The sequence below is a fragment of the Schistocerca cancellata genome, unplaced genomic scaffold (assembly GCF_023864275.1).
Source record: "Schistocerca cancellata isolate TAMUIC-IGC-003103 unplaced genomic scaffold, iqSchCanc2.1 HiC_scaffold_1131, whole genome shotgun sequence".
NCBI classification, from domain to species: Eukaryota; Metazoa; Arthropoda; class Insecta; order Orthoptera; family Acrididae; genus Schistocerca; species Schistocerca cancellata.
This window is the reverse complement of record NW_026047130.1, coordinates 1,743,841-1,761,285: the sequence shown is the minus strand read 5'-3', so window position 1 is coordinate 1,761,285 and position 17,445 is coordinate 1,743,841.

Sequence of the window (17,445 nt, the reverse complement as noted above, 5' to 3'; positions counted from 1 at the left end):
CCGATTCGAAAATCTTTGACTCACAGCAGAACGGCCATAAGCCGTCCGAGGCAGCAATAGACCCATGGAGACAAGTTGGCTGGAGGACGATGTATTGAATCGGGACGCAATTTGAGTGATCCATCGTCATTAGGTGGCCCTGAACGTTACAATTCACTATCAGTTTTTCGTCTCATTCGATAATCTAGACTCACAGCAGAACGGCCATAAGGTGCCTGAGGCAGCAATAGACCCATGGAGTCAAGTCGGCTGGAGGACGGTGTATTGAATCGGGACGCAATTTGAGTGTTCCATCGTCATTTGGAGGCCCTGAACGTTACAATTCACTATCAGTTTTTCGTCCGATTCGAAAATCTTTGACTCACAGCAGAACGGCCATAAGGTGCCCGAGGCAGCAATAGATCCATGGAGACAAATCGGCTGGAGGACGATGTATTGAATCGGGACGCAATTTGAGTGATCCATCGTCATTAGGTGGCCCTGAATGTTACAATTCGCTATCAGTTTTTCGTCCGATTCGAAAATCTTTGACTCACAGCAGAACGGCCATAAAGTGCCCCAGGCAGCAATAGACCCTTGGAGACAAGTCTGCTGGAGGACGATGTATTGAATCGGGACGCAATTTGAGTGATCCATCGTCATTAGGAGGCCCTGAACGTTACAATTCACTTTCAGTTTTTCGTCCGATTCGAAAATCTTTGACTCACAGCAGAACGGCCATAAGGTGCCCGAGGCGGCAATAGACCCATGGAGACAAGTCTGCTGGAGGACGATGTATTGAATCGGGACGCAATTTGAGTGTTCCATCGTCATTAGGAGGCCCAGAACGTTACAATTCACTATCAGTTTTTCGTCCGATTCGAAAATCTTTGACTCACAGCAGAACGGCCATAAGGTGTCCGAGGCAGCTATAGACCCATGGAGACAAGTCTGCTGGAGGACGATGTATTGAATCGGGACGCAATTTGAGTGATCCATCGTCATTAGGTGGCCCTAAACGATACAATTCACTATCAGTATTTCGTCCCATTCGATAATTTAGACTCACAGCATAAAGGACATGGAGACAAGTCGGCCGGAGGACGATGTATTGAATCGGGACGCAATTTGAGTGTTCCATCGTCATTAGGAGGCCCTGAATGTTACAATTCACTATCAGTTTTTCGTCCGATTCGAAAATCTTTGACTCACAGCCGAACGGCCGTAAGGTGCCCGAGGCAGCAATAGACCCATGGAGACAAGTCTGCTGGAGGACGATGTATTGAATCGGGACGCAATTTGAGTGTTCCATCGTCATTAGGAGGCCCTGAACGTTACAATTCACTATCAGTTTTTCGTCCGATTCGAAAATCTTTGACTCACAGCAGAACGGCCATAAGGTGCCCGAGGCAGCAATAGACCCATGGAGACAAGTCTGCTGGAGGACGATGTATTGAATCGGGACGCAATTTGAGTGTTCCATCGTCATTAGGAGGCCCTGAACGTTACAATTCACTATCAGTTTTTCGTCCGATTCGAAAATCTTCGACTCACAGCAGAACGGCCGTAAGGTGCCCGAGGCAGCAATAGACCCATGGAGACAAGTCGGCTGGAGGACGATGTATTGAATCGGGACGCAATTTGAGTGATCCATCGTCATTACGTGGCCCTGAATGTTACAATTCACTATCAGTTTTTCGTCAGATTCAAAAATCTTTGACTCACAACAGAACGGCCATAAGGTGCCCGAGGCAGCAATAGACCCATGGAGACAAGTCTGCTGGAGGACGATGTATTGAATCGGGACGCAATTTGAGTGATCCATCGTCATTAGGAGGCCCTGAACGTTACAATTCACTATCAGTTTTTCGTCCGATTCGAAAATCTTTGACTCACAGCAGAACGGACATAAGGTGCCCGAGGCAGCAATAGACCCATGGAGACAAGTCTGCTGGAGGACGATGTAATGAATCGGGACGCAATTTGAGTGTTCCATCGTCATTAGGAGGCGCTGAACGTTACAATTCACTATCAGTTTTTCGTCCGATTCGAAAATCTTTGACTCACAGCAGAACGGCCATAAGGTGCCCGAGGCAGCAATAGATCCATGGAGACAAGTCGGCTGCAAGACGATGTATTGAATCGGGACGCAATTTGAGTGATCCATCGTCATTAGGTGGCCCTGAAAGTTACAATTCACTATCAGTTTTTCGTCCGATTCGGAAATCATTGACTCACAGCAGAACGGCCATAAGGTGCTCGAGGCAGCAATAGACCCATGGAGACAAGTCTGCTGGAGGACGATGTATTGAATCGGGACGCAATTTGAGTGATCCATCGTCATTAGGTGGCCATGAACGTCACAATTCACTATCAGTTTTTCGTCCGATTCGAAAATCTTTGACTCACAACAGAACGGCCATAAGGTGCCCGAGGCAGCAATAGACCCATGGAGACAAGTCTGCCGGAGGACGATGTATTGAATCGGGACGCAATTTGAGTGTTCCATCGTCATTAGGATGCCCTGAATGTTACAATTCACTATCAGTTTTTCGTCCGATTCTAAAATCTTTGACTCACAGCAGAACGGCCATAAGGTGCCCGAGGCAGCAATAGACCCATGGAGACAAGTCTGCTGGAGGACGATGTATTGAATCGGGACGCAATTTGAGTGTTACATCGTCATTAGGAGGCCCTGAACGTTACAATTCACTATCAGTTTTTCGTCCGATTCGAAAATCTTTGACTCACAGCAGAACGGCCATAAGGTGCCCGAGGCAGCAATAGACCCATGGAGACAAGTCGGCTGCAGGACGATGTATTGAATAGGGACGCAATTTGAGTGATCCATCGTCATCACGTGGCCCTGAATGTTACAATTCACTATCAGTTTTTCGTCAGATTCGAAAATCTTTGACTCATAGCAGAACGGCCATAAGGTGCCCGAGGCAGCAATAGACCCATGGAGACAAGTCTGCTGGAGGACGATGTATTGAATCGGGACGCAATTTGAGTGATCCATCGTCATTAGGAGGCCCTGAACGTTACAATTCACTATCAGTTTTTCGTCCGATTCGAAAGTCTTTGACTCACAGCAGAACGGCCATAAGGTGCCCGAGGCAGCAATAGACCCATGCAGACAAGTCTGCTGGAGGACGATGTATTGAATCGAGACGCAATTTGAGTGTTCCATCGTCATTAGGAGGCCCTGAACGTTACAATTCACTATCAGTTTTTCGTCCGATTCGAAAATCTTTGACTCACAGCAGAACGGACATAAGTTGCCCGAGGCAGCAATAGACCCATGGAGACAAGTCTGCTGGAGGACGATGTATTGAATCGGGACGCAATTTGAGTGTTCCATCGTCATTAGGAGGCCCTGAACGTTACAATTCACTATCAGTTTTTCGTCCGATTCGAAAATCTTTGACTCACAGCAGAACGGCCATAAGCCGTCCGAGGTAGCAATAGACCCATGGAGACAAGTTGGCTAGAGGACGATGTAATGAATCGGGACGCAATTTGAGTGATCCATCGTCATTAGGTGGCCCTGAACGTTACAATTCACTATCAGTTTTTCGTCCCATTCGATAATCTAGACTCACAGCAGAACGGCCATAAGGTGCCCGAGGCAGCAATAGACCCATGGAGACAAGTCTGCTGGAGGACGATGTATTGAATCGGGACGCAATTTGAGTGTTCCATCGTCATTAGGAGGCACTGAACGTTACAATTCACTATCAGTTTTTCGTCCGATTCGAAAATCTTTGACTCACAGCAGAACGGCCATTAGGTGCCCGAGGCAGTTATAGACCCATGGCGACAAGTCGGCTGGAAGACGATGTATTGAATCGGGACGCAATTTGAGTGTTGCATCGTCATTAGGAGGCCCTGAATGTTACAATTCACTATCAGTTTTTCGTCCGATTCGAAAATCTTTGACTCACAGCAGAACGGCCATGAGGTGCCCGAGGCAGCAATAGACCCATGGAGACAAGTCTGCTGGAGGACGATGTATTGAAACGGGACGCAATTTGAGTGTTCCATCGTCATTAGGAGGCCCTGAACGTTACAATTCACTATCAGTTTTTCGTCCGATTCGAAAATCTTTGACTCACAGCAGAATGGCCATATGGTGCCCGAGGCAGCAATAGACCCATGGAGACAAGTCGGCTGCAGGACGATGTATTGAATCGGGACGCAATTTGAGTGATCCATCGTCATTACGTGGCCCTGAATGTTACAATTCACTATCAGTTTTTCGTCAGATTCGAAAATCTTTGACTCACAGCCGAACGGCCATAAGGTGCCCGAGGCAGCAATAGACCCATGGAGACAAGTCGGCTGGAAGACGATGTATTGAATCGGGACGCAATTTGAGTGATCCATCGTCATTATGTGGCCCTGAAAGTTACAATTCACTATCAGTTTTTCGTCCGATTCGAAAATCTTTGACTCTCAGCAGAACGGCAATAAGGTGCCCGAGGCAGCAATAGACCGATGGAGACGAGTCTGCTGGAGGACGATGTATTGAATCGGGACGCAATTTGAGTGATCCATCGTCATTAGGTGGCCATGAACGTTACAATTCACTATCAGTTTTTCGTCCCATTCGATAATTTACACTCACAGCATAACGGACATGGAGACAAGTCGGCTGGAGGACGATGTATTGAATCGGGACACAATTTGAGTGTTCCATCGTCATTAGGAGGCCCTGAACGTTACAATTCACTATCAGTTTTTCGTCCGATTCGAAAATCTTTGAGTCACAGCAGAACGGCCAGAAGGTGCCCGAGGCAGCAATAGACCCATGGAGACAAGTCTGCTGGAGGACGATGTATTGAATCGGGACGCAATTTGAGTGATCCATCGTCAGTAGGTGGCCCTGAACGTTACAATTCACTATCAGTTTTTCGTCCGATTCGAAAATCTTTGACTCACAGCAGAACGGCCATAAGGTGCTCGAGGCAGCAATAGACCCATGGAGACAAGTCGGCTGGAGGAGGATGTATTGAATCGGGACGCAATTTGAGTGATCCATCGTCATTACGTGGCCCTGAATGTTACAATTCACTATCAGTTTTTCGTCAGATTCGAAAATCTTTGACTCACAGCAGAACGGCCATAAGGTGCCCGAGGCAGCAATAGACCCATTGAGACAAGTCTGCTGGAGGACGATGTATTGAATCGGGACGCAATTTGAGTGATCCATCGTCATTACGTGGCCCTGATCGTTACAATTCACTATCAGTTTTTCGTCCGATTCGAAAATCTTTGACTCACAGCAGAACGGCCATAAGCCGTCCGAGGCAGCAATAGACCCATGGAGACAAGTTGGCTGGAGGACGATGTATTGAATCGGGACGCAATTTGAGTGATCCATCGTCATTAGGTGGCCCTGAACGTTACAATTCACTATCAGTTTTTCGTCTCATTCGATAATCTAGACTCACAGCAGAACGGCCATAAGGTGCCTGAGGCAGCAATAGACCCATGGAGTCAAGTCGGCTGGAGGACGGTGTATTGAATCGGGACGCAATTTGAGTGTTCCATCGTCATTTGGAGGCCCTGAACGTTACAATTCACTATCAGTTTTTCGTCCGATTCGAAAATCTTTGACTCACAGCAGAACGGCCAGAAGGTGCCCGAGGCAGCAATAGACCCATGGAGACAAGTCTGCTGGAGGACGATGTATTGAATCGGGACGCAATTTGAGAGTTCCATCGTCATTAGGTGGCCCTGAACGTTACAATTCACTATCAGTTTTTCATCCCATTCTATAATCTAGACTCACAGCAGAACGGCCATAAGGTGCCCGAGGCAGGAATAGTCCCATGGAGTCAAGTCGGCTAGTGGACGATGTACTGAATCGGGACGCAATTTGTGTGGTCCATCGTCATTAGGTGGCCCTGAATGTTACAAATCACTATCAGTTTTTCGTCCGATTCGAAAATCTTTGACTCACAGCAGAACGGCCATAAGGTGCCCGAGGCAGTAATCTACCCATGGAGACAAGTCTGCTGGAGGACGATGTATTGAATCGGGACGCAATTTGAGTGATCCATCGTCATTAGGTGGCCCTGAAAGTTACAATTCACTATCAGTTTTTCGTCCGAATCGAAAATCTTTGACTCACAGCAGACCTGCCATAAGGTGCCCGAGGCAGCAATAGACCCATGGAGACAAGTCTGCTGGAGGACGATGTATTGAATCGGGACGCAGTTTGAGTGATCCATCGTCATTAGGTGGCCCTGAACGTTACAATTCACTATCAGTTTTTCATCCCATTCTATAATCTAGACTCACAGCAGAACGGCCATAAGGTGCCCGAGACAGCAATAGTCCCATGGAGTCAAGTCGGCTAGTGGACGATGCACTGAATCGAGACGCAATTTGTGTGGTCCATCGTCATTAGGTGGCCCTGATTATTACAAATCACTATCAGTTATTCGTCCGATTCGAAAATCTTTGACTCACAGCGTTGGCCATCAGGTGCCCGAGGCAGCAATCGACCCATGGAGACAAGTCTGCTGGAGGACGATGTATTGAATCGGGACGCAATTTGAGTGATCCATCGTCATTAGGTGGCCCTGAAAGTTACAATTCACTATCAGTTTTTCGTCCGATTCGAAAATCTTTGACTCACAGCAGAACGGCCATAAGGTGCCCGAGGCAGCAATAGACCCATGAAGTCAAGTCTGCTGGAGGACGATGTATTGAATCAGGACGCAATTTGAGTGATCCATCGTCATTAGGTGGCCCTGAACGTTACAATTCACTATCAGTTTTTCGTCCCATTCGATAATCTAGACTCACAGCAGAACGGCCATAAGGTGCCCGAGGCAGCAATAGACCCATGGAGACAAGTCGGCTGGGGACGATGTATTGAATCGGGACGCAATTTGAGTGATCCATCGTCATTAGGTGGCCCTGAATGTTACAATTCACTATCAGTTTTTCGTCCGATTCGAAAATCTTTGACTCACAGCAGAACGGCCATTAGGTGCCCGAGGCAGCAATCGACCCATGGAGACAAGTCTGCAGGAGGACGATGTATTGAATCGGGACGCAATTTGAGTGATCCATCGTCATTAGGAGGCCCTGAACGTTACAATTCACTATCAGTTCTTCGTCCCATTCGATACTCTAGACTCACAGCAGAACGGCCATAAGGTGCCCGAGGAAGCAATAGACCCATGGAGTCAAGTCGGCTGGAGGACGATGTACTGAATCGGGACGCAATTTGTGTGGTCCATCGTCATTAGGTGGCCCTGAATGTTACAAATCACTATCAGTTTTTCGTCCGATTCGAAAATCTTTGACTCACAGCAGAACGGCCATAAGGTGCCCGAGGCAGTAATCTACCCATGGAGACAAGTCTGCTGGAGGACGATGTATTGAATCGGGACGCAATTTGAGTGATCCATCGTCATTAGGTGGCCCTGAAAGTTACAATTCACTATCAGTTTTTCGTCCGAATCGAAAATCTTTGACTCACAGCAGACCTGCCATAAGGTGCCCGAGGCAGCAATAGACCCATGGAGACAAGTCTGCTGGAGGACGATGTATTGAATCGGGACGCAGTTTGAGTGATCCATCGTCATTAGGTGGCCCTGAACGTTACAATTCACTATCAGTTTTTCATCCCATTCTATAATCTAGACTCACAGCAGAACGGCCATAAGGTGCCCGAGACAGCAATAGTCCCATGGAGTCAAGTCGGCTAGTGGACGATGCACTGAATCGGGACGCAATTTGTGTGGTCCATCGTCATTAGGTGGCCCTGATTATTACAAATCACTATCAGTTTTTCGTCCGATTCGAAAATCTTTGACTCACAGCGTTGGCCATCAGGTGCCCGAGGCAGCAATCGACCCATGGAGACAAGTCTGCTGGAGGACGATGTATTGAATCGGGACGCAATTTGAGTGATCCATCGTCATTAGGTGGCCCTGAAAGTTACAATTCACTATCAGTTTTTCGTCCGATTCGAAAATCTTTGACTCACAGCAGAACGGCCATAAGGTGCCCGAGGCAGCAATAGACCCATGAAGTCAAGTCTGCTGGAGGACGATGTATTGAATCAGGACGCAATTTGAGTGATCCATCGTCATTAGGTGGCCCTGAACGTTACAATTCACTATCAGTTTTTCGTCCCATTCGATAATCTAGACTCACAGCAGAACGGCCATAAGGTGCCCGAGGCAGCAATAGACCCATGGAGACAAGTCGGCTGGGGACGATGTATTGAATCGGGACGCAATTTGAGTGATCCATCGTCATTAGGTGGCCCTGAATGTTACAATTCACTATCAGTTTTTCGTCCGATTCGAAAATCTTTGACTCACAGCAGAACGGCCATTAGGTGCCCGAGGCAGCAATCGACCCATGGAGACAAGTCTGCTGGAGGACGATGTATTGAATCGGGACGCAATTTGAGTGATCCATCGTCATTAGGAGGCCCTGAACGTTACAATTCACTATCAGTTCTTCGTCCCATTCGATACTCTAGATTCACAGCAGAACGGCCATAAGGTGCCCGAGGAAGCAATAGACCCATGGAGTCAAGTCGGCTGGAGGACGATGTATTGAATCGGGACGCAATTTGAGTGATCCATCGTCATTAGGAGGCCCTGAACGTTACAATCCACTATCAGTTTTTCGTCCCATTCGATAATCTAGACTCACAGCAGAACGGCCATAAGGTGCCCGAGGCAGCAATAGACCCATGGAGTCAAGTCGGCTGGAGGACGATGTATTGAATCGGGACGCAATTTGAGAGATCCATCGTCATTAGGTGGCCCTGAACGTTACAATTCACTATCAGTTTTTCGTCCCATTCGATAATCTAGACTCACAGCAGAACGGCCATAAGGTGCCCGAAGCAGCAATAGACCCATGGAGACAAGTCTGCTGGAGGACGATGTATTGAATCGGGACGCAATTTGAGTGATCCATCGTCATTAGGAGGCCCTGAACGTTACAATTCACTATCAGTTTTTTGTCCCATTCGATAATCTAGACTCACAGCAGAACGGCCATAAGGTGCCCGAGGCAGCAATAGACCCATGGAGTCAAGTCGGCTGGAGGACGATGTATTGAATCGGTACGCAATTTGAGTGATCCATCGTCATTAGGTGGCCCTGAACGTTACAATTCACTATCAGTTTTTCGTCCGATTCGAAAATCTTTGACTCACAGCAGAACGGCCATAAGGTGCCCGAGGCAGCAATAGACCCATGGAGACAAGTCTGCTGGAGGACGACGTATTGAATCGGGACGCAATTTGAGTGTTCCATAGTCATTAGGAGGCCTTGAACGTTACAATTCACTATCAGTTTTTCGTCCGATTCGAAAATCTTTGACTCACAGCAGAACGGCCATAAGGTGCCCGAGGCAGCAATAGACCCATGAAGTCAAGTCTGCTGGAGGACGATGTATTGAATCAGGACGCAATTTGAGTGATCCATCGTCATTAGGTGGCCCTGAACGTTACAATTCACTATCAGTTTTTCGTCCCATTCGATAATCTAGACTCACAGCAGAACGGCCATAAGGTGCCCGAGGCAGCAATAGACCCATGGAGACAAGTCGGCTGGGGACGATGTATTGAATCGGGACGCAATTTGAGTGATCCATCGTCATTAGGTGGCCCTGAACGTTACAATTCACTATCAGTTTTTCGTCCCATTCGATTATCTAGATTCACAGCAGAACGGCCATAAGGTGCCCGAGGCAGCAATAGACCCATGGAGTCAACTCGGCTGGAGGACGATGTATTGAATCGGGACGCAATTTGCGTGGTCCATCGTCATTAGGTGGCCCTGAATGTTACAATTCACTATCAATTTTTCGTCCGATTCGAAAATCTTTGACTCACAGCAGAACGGCCATTAGGTGCCCGAGGCAGCAATCGACCCATGGAGACAAGTCTGCTGGAGGACGATGTATTGAATCGGGACGTAATTTGAGTGATCCATCGTCATTAGGAGGCCCTGAACGTTACAATTCACTATCAGTTTTTCGTCCCATTCGATAATCTAGACTCACAGCAGAACGGCCATAAGGTGCCCGAGGCAGCAATAGACCCATGGAGTCAAGTCGGCTGGAGGACGATGTATTGTATCGGGACGCAATTTGAGTGATCCATCGTCATTAGGAGGCCCTGAACGTTACAATTCACTATCAGTTTTTCGTCCCATTCGATAATCTAGACTCACAGTAGAACGGCCATAAGGTGCCCGAGGCAGCAATAGACCCATGGAGTCAAGTCGGCTGGAGGACGATGTATTGAATCGGGACGCAATTTGAGTGATCCATCGTCATTAGGAGGCCCAGAACGTTACAATTCACTATCAGTTTTTCGTCCCATTCGATAATCTAGACTCACAGCAGAACGGCCATAAGGTGCCCGAGGCAGCATTAGACCCATGGAGACAAGTCTGCTGGAGGACGATGTATTGAATCGGGACGCAATTTGAGTGATCCATCGTCATTAGGAGGCCCTGAACGTTACAATTCACTATCAGTTTTTTGTCCCATTCGATAATCTAGACTCACAGCAGAACGGCCATAAGGTGCCCGAGGCAGCAATAGACCCATGGAGTCAAGTCGGCTGGAGGACGATGTATTGAATCGGGACGCAATTTGAGTGATCCATCGTCATTAGGTGGCCCTGAACGTTACAATTCACTATCAGTTTTTCGTCCGATTCCAAAATCTTTGACTCACAGCAGAACGGCCATAAGGTGCCCGAGGCAGCAATAGACGCATGGAGACAAGTCTGCTGGAGGACGATGTATTGAATCGGGACGCAATTTGAGTGTTCCATCGTCATTAGGTGGCCCTGAACGTTACAATTCACTATCAGTTTTTCATCCCATTCTATAATCTAGACTCACAGCAGAACGGCCATAAGGTGCCCGAGGCAGGAATAGTCCCATGGAGTCAAGTCGGCTAGTGGACGATGTACTGAATCGGGACGCAATTTGTGTGGTCCATCGTCATTAGGTAGCCCTGAATGTTACAAATCACTATCAGTTTTTCGTCCGATTCGAAAATGTTTGACTCACAGCAGAACGGCCATAAGTTGCCCGAGGCAGTAATCTACCCATGGAGACAAGTCTGCTGGAGGACGATGTATTGAATCGGGACGCAATTTGAGTGATCCATCGTCATTAGGTGGCCCTGAAAGTTACAATTCACTATCAGTTTTTCGTCCCATTCGATAATCTAGACTCACAGCAGAACGGCCATAAGGTGCCCGAGGCAGCAATAGACCCATGGAGACAAGTCTGCTGGAGGACAATGTATTGAATCAGGACGCAATTTGAGTGATCCATCGTCATTAGGAGGCCCTGAACGTTACAATTCACTATCAGTTTTTTGTCCCATTCGATAATCTAGACTCACAGCAGAACGGCCATAAGGTGCCCGAGGCAGCAATAGACCCATGGAGTCAAGTCGGCTGGAGGACGATGTATTGAATCGGGACGCAATTTGAGTGATCCATCGTCATTAGGTGGCCCTGAACGTTACAATTCACTATCAGTTTTTCGTCCGATTCGAAAATCTTTGACTCACAGCAGAACGGCCATAAGGTGCCCGAGGCAGCAATAGACGCATGGAGACAAGTCTGCTGGAGGACGATGTATTGAATCGGGACGGAATTTGAGTGTTCCATCGTCATTAGGAGGCTCTGAACGTTACAATTCACTATCAGTTTTTCGTCCGATTCGAAAATCTTTGAGTCACAGCAGGCCTGCCATAAGGTGCCCGAGGCAGCAATAGACCCATGGAGACAAGTCTGCTGGAGGACGATGTATTGAATCGGGACGCAATTTGAGAGTTCCATCGTCATTAGGTGGCCCTGAACGTTACAATTCACTATCAGTTTTTCATTCCATTCTATAATCTAGACTCACAGCAGAACGGCCATAAGGTGCCCGAGGCAGGAATAGTCCCATGGAGTCAAGTCGGCTAGTGGACGATGTACTGAATCGGGACGCAATTTGTGTGGTCCATCGTCATTAGGTGGCCCTGAATGTTACAAATCACTATCAGTTTTTCGTCCGATTCGAAAATCTTTGACTCACAGCAGAACGGCCATAAGGTGCCCGAGGCAGTAATCTACCCATGGAGACAAGTCTGCTGGAGGACGATGTATTGAATCGGGACGCAATTTGAGTGATCCATCGTCATTAGGTGGCCCTGAAAGTTACAATTCACTATCAGTTTTTCGTCCGAATCGAAAATCTTTGACTCACAGCAGACCTGCCATAAGGTGCCCGAGGCAGCAATAGACCCATGGAGACAAGTCTGCTGGAGGACGATGTATTGAATCTGGACGCAGTTTGAGTGATCCATCGTCATTAGGTGGCCCTGAACGTTACAATTCACTATCAGTTTTTCATCCCATTCTATAATCTAGACTCACAGCAGAACGGCCATAAGGTGCCCGAGACAGCAATAGTCCCATGGAGTCAAGTCGGCTAGTGGACGATGTACTGAATCGGGACGCAATTTGTGTGGTCCATCGTCATTAGGTGGCCCTGAATGTTACAATTCACTATCAGTTTTTCGTCCGATTCGAAAATCTTTGACTCACAGCAGAACGGCCATTAGGTGCCCGAGGCAGCAATCGACCCATGGAGACAAGTCTGCAGGAGGACGATGTATTGAATCGGGACGCAATTTGAGTGATCCATCGTCATTAGGAGGCCCTGAACGTTACAATTCACTATCAGTTCTTCGTCCCATTCGATACTCTAGACTCACAGCAGAACGGCCATAAGGTGCCCGAGGAAGCAATAGACCCATGGAGTCAAGTCGGCTGGAGGACGATGTATTGAATCGGGACGCAATTTGAGTGATCCATCGTCATTAGGAGGCCCTGAACGTTACAATCCACTATCAGTTTTTCGTCCCATTCGATAATCTAGACTCACAGCAGAACGGCCATAAGGTGCCCGAGGCAGCAATAGACCCATGGAGTCAAGTCGGCTGGAGGACGATGTATTGAATCGGGACGCAATTTGAGAGATCCATCGTCATTAGGTGGCCCTGAACGTTACAATTCACTATCAGTTTTTCGTCCCATTCGATAATCTAGACTCACAGCAGAACGGCCATAAGGTGCCCGAAGCAGCAATAGACCCATGGAGACAAGTCTGCTGGAGGACGATGTATTGAATCGGGACGCAATTTGAGTGATCCATCGTCATTAGGAGGCCCTGAACGTTACAATTCACTATCAGTTTTTTGTCCCATTCGATAATCTAGACTCACAGCAGAACGGCCATAAGGTGCCCGAGGCAGCAATAGACCCATGGAGTCAAGTCGGCTGGAGGACGATGTATTGAATCGGTACGCAATTTGAGTGATCCATCGTCATTAGGTGGCCCTGAACGTTACAATTCACTATCAGTTTTTCGTCCGATTCGAAAATCTTTGACTCACAGCAGAACGGCCATAAGGTGCCCGAGGCAGCAATAGACCCATGAAGTCAAGTCTGCTGGAGGACGATGTATTGAATCAGGACGCAATTTGAGTGATCCATCGTCATTAGGTGGCCCTGAACGTTACAATTCACTATCAGTTTTTCGTCCCATTCGATAATCTAGACTCACAGCAGAACAGCCATAAGGTGCCCGAGGCAGCAATAGACCCATGGAGACAAGTCGGCTGGGGACGATGTATTGAATCGGGACGCAATTTGAGTGATCCATCGTCATTAGGTGGCCCTGAACGTTACAATTCACTATCAGTTTTTCGTCCCATTCGATTATCTAGATTCACAGCAGAACGGCCATAAGGTGCCCGAGGCAGCAATAGACCCATGGAGTCAACTCGGCTGGAGGACGATGTATTGAATCGGGACGCTATTTGCGTGGTCCATCGTCATTAGGTGGCCCTGAATGTTACAATTCACTATCAATTTTTCGTCCGATACGAAAATCTTTGACTCACAGCAGAACGGCCATTAGGTGCCCGAGGCAGCAATCGACCCATGGAGACAAGTCTGCTGGAGGACGATGTATTGAATCGGGACGTAATTTGAGTGATCCATCGTCATTAGGAGGCCCTGAACGTTACAATTCACTATCAGTTTTTCGTCCCATTCGATAATCTAGACTCACAGCAGAACGGCCATAAGGTGCCCGAGGCAGCAATAGACCCATGGAGTCAAGTCGGCTGGAGGACGATGTATTGTATCGGGACGCAATTTGAGTGATCCATCGTCATTAGGAGGCCCTGAACGTTACAATTCACTATCAGTTTTTCGTCCCATTCGATAATCTAGACTCACAGTAGAACGGCCATAAGGTGCCCGAGGCAGCAATAGACCCATGGAGTCAAGTCGGCTGGAGGACGATGTATTGAATCGGGACGCAATTTGAGTGATCCATCGTCATTAGGAGGCCCAGAACGTTACAATTCACTATCAGTTTTTCGTCCCATTCGATAATCTAGACTCACAGCAGAACGGCCATAAGGTGCCCGAGGCAGCATTAGACCCATGGAGACAAGTCTGCTGGAGGACGATGTATTGAATCGGGACGCAATTTGAGTGATCCATCGTCATTAGGAGGCCCTGAACGTTACAATTCACTATCAGTTTTTTGTCCCATTCGATAATCTAGACTCACAGCAGAACGGCCATAAGGTGCCCGAGGCAGCAATAGACCCATGGAGTCAAGTCGGCTGGAGGACGATGTATTGAATCGGGACGCAATTTGAGTGATCCATCGTCATTAGGTGGCCCTGAACGTTACAATTCACTATCAGTTTTTCGTCCGATTCCAAAATCTTTGACTCACAGCAGAACGGCCATAAGGTGCCCGAGGCAGCAATAGACGCATGGAGACAAGTCTGCTGGAGGACGATGTATTGAATCGGGACGGAATTTGAGTGTTCCATCGTCATTAGGAGGCCCTGAACGTTACAATTCACTATCAGTTTTTCGTCCGATTCGAAAATCTTTGAGTCACAGCAGGCCTGCCATAAGGTGCCCGAGGCAGCAATAGACCCATGGAGACAAGTCTGCTGGAGGACGATGTATTGAATCGGGACGCAATTTGAGTGTTCCATCGTCATTAGGTGGCCCTGAACGTTACAATTCACTATCAGTTTTTCATCCCATTCTATAATCTAGTCTCACAGCAGAACGGCCATAAGGTGCCCGAGGCTGCAATAGTCCCATGGAGTCAAGTCGGCTAGTGGACGATGTACTGAATCGGGACGCAATTTGTGTGGTCCATCGTCATTAGGTGGCCCTGAATGTTACAAATCACTATCAGTTTTTCGTCCGATTCGAAAATCTTTGACTCACAGCAGAACGGCCATAAGGTGCCCGAGGCAGTAATCTACCCATGGAGACAAGTCTGCTGGAGGACGATGTATTGAATCGGGACGCAATTTGAGTGATCCATCGTCATTAGGTGGCCCTGAAAGTTACAATTCACTATCAGTTTTTCGTCCGATTCGAAAATCTTTGACTCACAGCAGAACGGCCATAAGGTGCCCGAGGCAGTAATCTACCCATGGAGACAAGTCTGCTGGAGGACGATGTATTGAATCGGGACGCAATTTGAGTGATCCATCGTCATTAGGTGGCCCTGAAAGTTACAATTCACTATCAGTTTTTCGTCCGATTCGAAAATCTTTGACTCACAGCAGAACGGCCATAAGGTGCCAGAGGCAGCAATAGACCCATGAAGTCAAGTCTGCTGGAGGACGATGTATTGAATCGGGACGCAATTTGAGTGATCTATTGTCATTAGGTGGCCCTGAACGTTACAATTCACTATCAGTTTTTCGTCCCATCGATAATCTAGATTCACAGCAGAACGGCCATAAGGTGCCCGAGGCAGTAATAGACCCATGGAGTCAACTCGGCTGGAGGACGATGTATTGAATCGGGACGCAATTTGCGTGGTCCATCGTCATTAGGTGGCCCTGAATGTTACAATTCACTATCAGTTTTTCGTCCGATTCGATAATCTAGACTCACAGCAGAACGGCCATAAGGTGCCCGAGGCAGCAATAGACCCATGGAGCAAGACGGCTGGAGGACGATGTATTGAATCGGGACGCAATTTGAGTGATCCATCGTCATTAGGAGGCCCTGAACGTTACAATTCACTATCAGTTTTTCGTCCCATTCGATAATCTAGACTCACAGCAGAACGGCCATAAGGTGCCCGAGGCAGCAATAGACCCATGGAGACAAGTCTGCTGGAGGACGATGTATTGAATCGGGACGCAATTTGAGTGATCCATCGTCATTAGGAGGCCCTGAACATTACAATTCACTATCAGTTTTTTGTCCCATTCGATAATCTAGACACACAGCAGAACGGCCATAAGGCGCCCGAGGCAGCAATAGACCCATGGAGACAAGTCTGCTGGAGGACGATGTATTGAATCGGGACGCAATTTGAGTGATCCATCGTCATTAGGAGGCCCTGAACATTACAATTCACTATCAGTTTTTTGTCCCATTCGATAATCTAGACTCACAGCAGAACGGCCATAAGGTGCCCGAGGCAGCAATAGACCCATGGAGTCAAGTCGGCTGGAGGACGATGTATTGAATCGGGACGCAATTTGAGTGATCCATCGTCATTAGGTGGCCCTGAACGTTACAATTCACTATCAGTTTTTCGTCACATTCGATAATCTAGATTCACAGCAGAACGGCCATAAGGTGCCCGAGGCAGCAATAGACCCATGGAGTCAACTCGGCTGGAGGACGATGTATTGAATCGGGACGCAATTTGCGTGGTCCATCGTCATTAGGTGGCCCTGAATGTTACAATTCACTATCAGTTTTTCGTCCGATTCGAAAATCTTTGACTCACAGCAGAACGGCCATTAGGTGCCCGAGGCAGCAATCGACCAATGGAGACAAGTCTGCTGGAGGACGATGTATTGAATCGGAACGCAATTTGAGTGATCCATCGTCATTAGGAGGCCCTGAACGTTACAATTCACTATCAGTTTTTCGTGCCATTCGATAATCTAGACTCACAGCAGAACGGCCATAAGGTGCCCGAGGCAGCAATAGACCCATGGAGTCAAGTCGGCTGGAGGACGATGTATTGTATCGGGACGCAATTTGAGTGATCCATCGTCATTAGGAGGCCCTGAACGTTACAATTCACTATCAGTTTTTCGTCCCATTCGATAATCTAGACTCACAGCAGAACGGCCATAAGGTGCCCGAGGCAGCAATAGACCCATGGAGTCAAGTCGGCTGGAGGACGATGTATTGAATCGGGACGCAATTTGAGTGATCCATCGTCATTAGGTGGCCCAGAACGTTACAATTCACTATCAGTTTTTCGTCCCATTCGATAATCTAGACTCACAGCAGAACGGCCATAAGGTGCCCGAGGCAGCAATGGACCCATGGAGACAAGTCTGCTGGAGGACGATGTATTGAATCGGGACGCAATTTGA